The sequence below is a fragment of the Canis lupus genome, chromosome 24, assembly GCF_048164855.1.
Source record: "Canis lupus baileyi chromosome 24, mCanLup2.hap1, whole genome shotgun sequence".
NCBI lineage: Eukaryota > Metazoa > Chordata > Mammalia > Carnivora > Canidae > Canis > Canis lupus.
In genome coordinates, this window is record NC_132861.1 from 19,519,365 (window position 1) to 19,526,822 (window position 7,458).

At 40.4% G+C, this 7,458-nt stretch overlaps 1 long non-coding RNA gene across 1 annotated transcript; it reads right to left on the bottom strand.

Moving 5' to 3' along the window:
• Positions 1 to 990: 990 nt before the first annotated feature.
• On the bottom strand, positions 991 to 7,246 carry LOC140616441 (uncharacterized). Its single transcript, XR_012016926.1, has 2 exons — positions 7,093 to 7,246; positions 991 to 1,186 (listed from the first exon to the last, which is right to left on the bottom strand). It is a non-coding gene; the product is annotated as an uncharacterized lncRNA (long non-coding RNA).
• Positions 7,247 to 7,458: the final 212 nt, after the last annotated feature.

The following is a 7,458-nucleotide window of genomic DNA, read 5'->3' on the forward strand; positions in this document are numbered from 1 at the left end:
TATTGAGAGGTTTCACAGAGAGGATGATATTCAGGCGAGATCTTAGAGGATAAACATAATTTTCTAGGTAGAGAGGGAAAAGGTATTCAAGACAAAAATAAAAGCATATCCAAGGACAGATCATCAAGACAGAAGACGTCAGAATGATAGGAAAATGGTGAATAGGCACATCTGAGCTCTTGTCCTCGCATAGAAATATCAAAAAGCAAGAAGAAATTGTTAAAATCAACTTTATCAGAACTCTAGAAAATAATCGAAGGCTTACAGAAACCAGGCAAATGCTGAATCAAGAAAAGGCAATTTCTAAATAATAGGAAATCTTTGTTTCTTTGTTTACGCTATCCTGAGCCCTTCAGTGGCCTTAGAAAAGAAAGAGGTAATATTTGTTTTTTGGGATTTATTTGTGACTGGCTTATTTCGTTTAGCATAATGGCTCATCCATGTTGTACCATGGATCATAATTTCCTTCCTTTTTAAAGACCAAATAATATTGTATCATATGTACACACCACATTTTGTGTTTCTCTTCATCCAACAATGGGCATTTCGCTTGCCTCCACCTCTTGATTATTACGAATAACAGTGCTATGAACACGAGCGGGCAGATATCTCTTAGAAATCTTATCTTCCCTTCTTTTGGGTATATACCCAGAAGTAGGATTGCTGGATCAGATGATCATCCTATTTTTAATTTTTTATTCTCCATAGTAATTGCAGCCATTTTACAGTCCCAACCAACAGTGCACAGCATTTTATAAGCCTTTAAAAGAATAGAAATTTCCTCTGCTGTATTCACTGTTTCAAAGTATACAAAAAGAAGTGTTAAATTTCTTTCACAAGGCAAGTATAATTTGATCTTCAGATTTGTTAAGTACTCCAATTAGACCAACTTCTTTAAATTTAAAATTGAATATCAATACACAGGACACAAGGGCACATTAAAAGATTGGTTTGTTCTAGAAATGAAAAGTTAATATAACACTAGGAAAATAAAACATATTACTTATTTTATTAATAAAAGAAAAATCAGGGATCCCTGGGTGGTGCAGCGGTTTGGCGCCTGCCTTTGGCCCAGGGCGCGATCCTGGAGACCCGGGATTGAATCCCACGTCGGGCTCCCGGTGCATGGAGCCTGCTTCTCCCTCTGCCTGTGTCTCTGCCAATCTCTCTCTCTCTCTCTGTGTGACTATCATAAATAAATAAAAAATTTTAAAAAAAAATAAAAGAAAAGAAAAATCATTGATATATCAAATTATTCTTATTACTTCAAAATCTATTCATGATTGGCATATTTTAAAATGAAGGTATTATATGTAATGGTAGTTCGTTTTTCTTAAAAGTAGAAAAATAACATAATCCATAATCTATAATCTTACTTTTTCTATTTTTTTAGATTTCTAGAAATGCTGTGAGGTTTTTTATAATTTAAAAATATGCAGACCTATTTGTTTTCCTATTAGTTGTGCATTACATGACTGTATGGAAAGAGAATCCGGGGGCATTAACCAAAAATATTCTAGAAGTAATAAATGTATTCAATAAAATAGCATAAGGTAAAGCTATGAACACTGTCCTAGAGACATGTAAGTAGAAAATACAGTAAAATTCGCTTTGTGGGATAACTATAAACAACAACAAATAACCCAGCAAACATCTGGGTATTCATTTACCTGGGCAGACAAGAAATTCATACCTTAGGCCTCAATTGATTCAGTCTTTTAATAGGAAAACCCTGGCCTATTGCAGAATGGTACACAGTTTGTGATCTTATGGTTAAAAAAAAAAGATTAGATGCACCCTCCTACGACATGGATGTAAGTTAGAGAAAGGACTGGGGGAAGGCACAGGAAGTGGGGTTGGGGTGGTGTCACCAGATGACTGTCACTTATTACTTATATACTTTCCTATTATTTGAAATGTCACTAAAATGTATTTATGTGTTGTCCACATGACTTTTTTAAACAAGAAAGAGAAGAAAACTGTGGCCCAGGCTGGGAGCTCACTTGCAGGAAGTCAGTGGCAGGGTGCGACCTAGACCTAACACCTGATAGCCAGACAGGGCTGCAGTAGGTCCCAGAGAAGAAAAAGGGCTGGAATGATAGGACCATGTTGCTCTGCTGTGCTAGGTGCTGTGCAGGCGCAAACCCAGCCGGCTCACACCCCAGCTCAGCCAGCCAGTCAAGGCAGGCAGTCCCCCACCCTCCACCCCCCACCCCCCACCCCCAGGAGGCAACATTCCAGATGGTTCTTGCACAGTAGGAGCCAGCCACGGGGAGGGAAGGGCAGACAGTGCTCTAGGAAGAGGGACTGCTACCAGGAGGTTGCTACCATACAAACCACAAGAGAAATACCTTTAGAAAGCAAATCATCAATCTATGTCAAATGCCAGAGGAAGGTAAAAAATTAAGGTGGCAAAAACTCCACTGGATTTGGGTGGAAGATGGATTACAAACTGCAAGAGCAGTTTCTGTAGAGTTACGGGGTGAAGTCAGAGTGCAACAGGTCAAAAAGTAAGTGAGAAGCAAGAAGAAAATAAATGCAAATTACTCGCTTGAAAGAAACAAAACTGGGAGAAAAGAGGCTGTGTGACAATTCATAGGCTGCTGGGTGGAGGATGCAGGTGGTCACTGGTCTGAGGAAGTTGTAGAGGTTTAGTGAAAAGGATGGAGAGGGAGCCGACAAGACAAGAGCATTAATGTGGTTGCATTAAATTGCAGGAGTGTATGAAGTTTTTCTCCCATAACTTTCAGTAGGATGAGAAATGGGATTTGGCTAAATCAGTCCAAGGTTAGCTAAAGTTTAGCAGAGGAGGCTCAGCAATTAGAAAAGTGGGGTGGAGGACATGGCTGGTGCTGGTCAGAGGAGCTGTTAAAATGGAGATTCACAGGACCTGGAATGTAGGAAGAAAAGGAAGGGCAGTCGGGACACTGAACCGGAGAAAATGGAGAGGTGGGGTTTAGGAGGGGAGGAGGGAAAAGAGATATGGCCAGAAAATGGAATATTAGAATTTAATATTATCTTGATAAGATAAATTGGTCTTGGAGCCTAAATTAATTAAAATCTGTTTTAGCTGCATTTAACAAAAGCTTCCCCCCTCCCCCATAAGAAGTTTGCTTTTGCTCACTTAAATGAAGTCCAGAGGAAGGTAATACATAATTCTCTTGTAGCTCTGCAGTTATCAGTGGCCCAGGCCCATCTATTTTTCTGCCCTGCCATCCTAGTACATGACTTCTATCCTCAAGGCTACCTCATGATCTAAAATGGCTGCTGTGCACCAGCCATCACAACCATTGCAAGAAGTAGCACAAAGGAAGAAGGAAAAAGCAAAAGATATGCCTGTCAGCTTCCAAGAAGCCTACCCAACACATTCACTTCATCTTTTTTGGCCATAACTTCATCATCACATCCAGTAGCCAAAAGTCATTTTTAATTCAAGGTTAGATCAGAGTTCTGTCACTGAGGAAGGAGGGAATGCTGGGTAGCCGGTAGGTAGCTGCAGTTTGGCACAGAGACGCAAGCCAGTTCTGAGATAAAGGCAGGACATTGCTTCCTGAAGGTAACAGGAAATTAGAATCTTCTGTATCCCGCTATCTCTTGGAAGCTGTTACCCCAAAGTACCAAGAGAATTTGCCAGACCCAGAGAGTTCCACTAGTGGGTTAGGGGAGGAAGCCTTCACTGTGATTTTCAGTGTAGTCATCCAGAACAGCCTGTATGCTTAGTTGCCTAAAAAAAGGCACCACCCTATCGTTTTTTCCAGTCTTGTTTTAGGCTGGAGTGAATATTGAATGAATAGTCTTTGAAAATTCTGAGTCAGGGCAGAGAGGTCACAATGAGAACTCAGTGCCTTCCTCGTGAATGCTCCACTGTCGGCCGCTTCCGCCCACCATTCACATCACTCAGGTTAGACAATGGGTTGGATTCTTCCACTGTGTCTCTATCCCTCTGCCCCCACGGCTCCCTCTGAAGTTTCATTTCTCACTAACCCAATGAGGAGAAATGCATCGGAAGAGTGGATCCCAAGAATCCAAAGAGTGGAAAATGGTGTCCATCCCTTCCTTCTATGCTAGCATACCTTTGCACAGTTCATTCTCGTAATGCTTTCTGGGATTTGAGTCAGGGCCCTTCTAGCCCTTCAGAGAAGACCAGGGGTTCGGACATAGACTTCATGAAAGTGGGAAGACAAGCCTCTGTGGCCTGACACTTCAGAGGCATGCCCACACCCTGGAAAGATTGGCAATTAAGTTTAAAGATTCAAAGTGAATTCCAGTTTCTCACACTCACAGAAAAGTCTGTGTTAGTTGGTGGGTTGGAGCTTCAGAAACACAACTCAAAGCTCCCAGGCCGACATCAGCTGCTGGCCCTCGCTGCCTTTGCGGTTCTGTAGGACTCGGGTCCCTGCACTGTGACCAACAGTCCTTCCCAATCACAGACTACTCCTACCTTGGATTATCGTGTGGAAACAGTTGAGATGCGACCAATTAGAGTGTAATCATGAATAAATCTAGGGAAAACATCCTTCACATCTGGTCAACAATTTATGAGGGTTTTCACTTCAAAGAGGGGGGAGAAAGTCCAAATACCCTAGCTTTCCTGGTCTTGGTGGTGTGGCACAGAGTGATGGAGACTCACTGCCCTGGGCCACCCAGGCAGGGCAGGTGTTGCAATCCCCCACCCAAGCAGAGCACCTGAGGGAAGCTGGCAGAAGCAGCCTGGGTGCCGCTGTTTACCGTCTGCTCTGCCTTAGGAGGTACCAAGTTAAACATTGTTTACTTTCTGTAATGAAAAGCAATGGAACTAGCAGTGAAAAGGGGCAGTAGCCCAAATTAACATAACTTCACTAATGGGCAATACTACTTTGGCTTCTACGTTCCCAAGACACCCTTAATTTTTAAAATAATTGTCTTTTCTAGAAACAGCTCCATAAATACAGAGAACAGACCAGACTGATGGTCGCCAGAAGGAAGAAGGGCAAAATGCATGAAGGAGAGCTGAGAAACGGGCTTCCAACTATGGAGTAAATAAGTAAATGGGAGGAAAGGTGCCACATAGGGAATATAGTCAAGGAGACTGACATAGCGGCTTATGGCAACAGATGGGAATGACACCTGTGAGCATGGTGTAACATAAAGACTTGTCCAATCACTGTGTTGTACCCCTAAAACTAATATAACCTTGTGTGTAACTATACTTCAGTTTTTTTTAATGATGAAGAAAAATTGTCTTTTCTAACTGTGGAACTTGGTGCTGGATAGTCTAAATAATCTGAAAAGTTCTGTCCAGTACACCTGTCTGCAGAGATGGAAATGTTGCATATCTGTGCTGTCCAATATGGTAGCCACTAGCCACTTGTAGGTATTGGGCATTTGCAATGTGGCTGGGCTGACTGGGGACTGGATTTTTAATTTTGTTTAATTTTAACTAAAATTTAAGTTTAAGTAGCCACATGTGCAAGTGGCTACCAAATTAGAACAGATCTAGAAAATCAAAATAATTTTTTTGTTCAGCTAGGAAATGTGACAACTTCCCGCGGCAGATCATGAAACTGGGTTTCCTCAACAATACTGATGCAGATCCATGGACTCAGATGTGCAGCAGAAGCCCATGACTTCCTAGTTTCCACCTAAACAATAGGTTTGGTTTGCAGTTCGTTAGAAATGTTGCTGATTGAAACAGTCTCTCTAAAATTCAGAAAAAGGCAAAAGAGGAAAAAGATCCATTTTAAATCCTAAGACAGGACTGTATTTATCAGTAAATGAATGCAATCCCACACCCCCCTAAAGAATCATCTTGAAGTTTTTATAGTAAGAATGAGAATGGTACCTTTTTTCATCAAGCTATATACATGGCATGAATACTTCAAATAATAGAAACCCACAGAGTATATCTTACCAAGAAGACTGTATAATATAATAGTTTAAAACACAGACTTGGTTAAGAATTTTACTGAAATAATGACTTCCAAACTTATTTTTTGTCTGACCTTTGGGCAAGTTAGTTAACCTCTCTAATCCTTGGTTTGTTCATTGTAAAACAGATAATAATAGTACCTACTTCACAGGGCTGTTGTGAGGATTAAATAAGATAATAATTAACAAGGCTTTAGCCCTCACATGGTAAGCATTCATGAGTAAATAAATAATGGCAACCATTATTATTTTTGTTTTACTCCTCCCTAAGGTGAAGACTAGTAATCATGTAGAGAGGTCCGGGGCTTTGTTCCATGTATTAATCATACACTGATATTATTAATTTAGATACACCGAGATGGCTAAAGTAACTTTGCTGATACTTCCAGTTGTCCAGTGATGAAATTTCATCCACACTCTATGAGCTCTGAAGAGTCTCTTCATATGTAAAGCATAGGACGTTGTTCAGGAAACAGTATCTCATTCGGATGCAAAGAATCAGAGTTTAAGGAGTAAACTTCTAGATAAAGCATTAAAATTGTCCTGAATGCAAAGGCTTTTGAGGATTTCTCAGTCTTTATCTTATAAAAATAGAGTAAATACTATATATGTAATCTGTTGTAAAGCTAATAACAAAAACTGAACTTTTATGTACTAAAATACTAAATCCTAAACCTGTTTCTTAAAGACTAAGTCAAAGTTCACACTTAGGTTTTCCTCTTGGAACTACTGTGTGATGATTATGTTGGGAAGAGAGAGGTTAGTAACCAAAGCAAATTAAACTTAGCTTAGGGTACATTGTTATACATCTGCATTTCATAAGAAAAACTCTCATCTGGAGTTGGTAGTTAAAAATATATGTGCATATATACATACATACACATACACGTGTTCACGTGGACTTAGCTATTCTGAGTGTTGTGGACAGGGAATATAGGAGAGATCATGAGTAAAATTACATCCAACTATGCAACTTTAATGAAAATCTTAAATCTAATTTTTATTAGAGTCACTTGGTTTTAACAATTTCCTGCTTCCTAAATAAAACCTTTTGAAAGGGCTCTCCGGATGTGCTCTATGAGCAATCACATGAGCAGTAGTATCCTGTTATCTTGCACACTTTATGACCCTCTTTTCATGAACAATGGAAAACATTGAAATAGATTTTTAAAAGTTGTTTCATACCATTTCTTAGCCTTGGAATGAAAAAGTCAAGAAAAGGAATAACTTGCTTTTCAACAAAGAGAAATGAAATGTTTTGCCGTCTTCCACTCTGAAATAGCCACTGTGATGAGCTGGGCTTTCAGTGAGCCAGGATGATCCTAGCGTGGTTTCCCTCGGTGACTCCTTTCCAAGAACCGTTTACTATGACGCTGCACTGCTGACTGTCAGTGGGAACCCGAAAAGAACCTGAGGGCCGGTGAGAACTCGAAGCCTACCCCTGATAATCCAGACACCCCCAGAATAAGCCCCTGAAGCCAAGCAGAGACTTTCTCAAGCACTCCGATCTCTTTCCTGCCCCTGCCTTTTTTCTTCCCACCCCTCTTCATC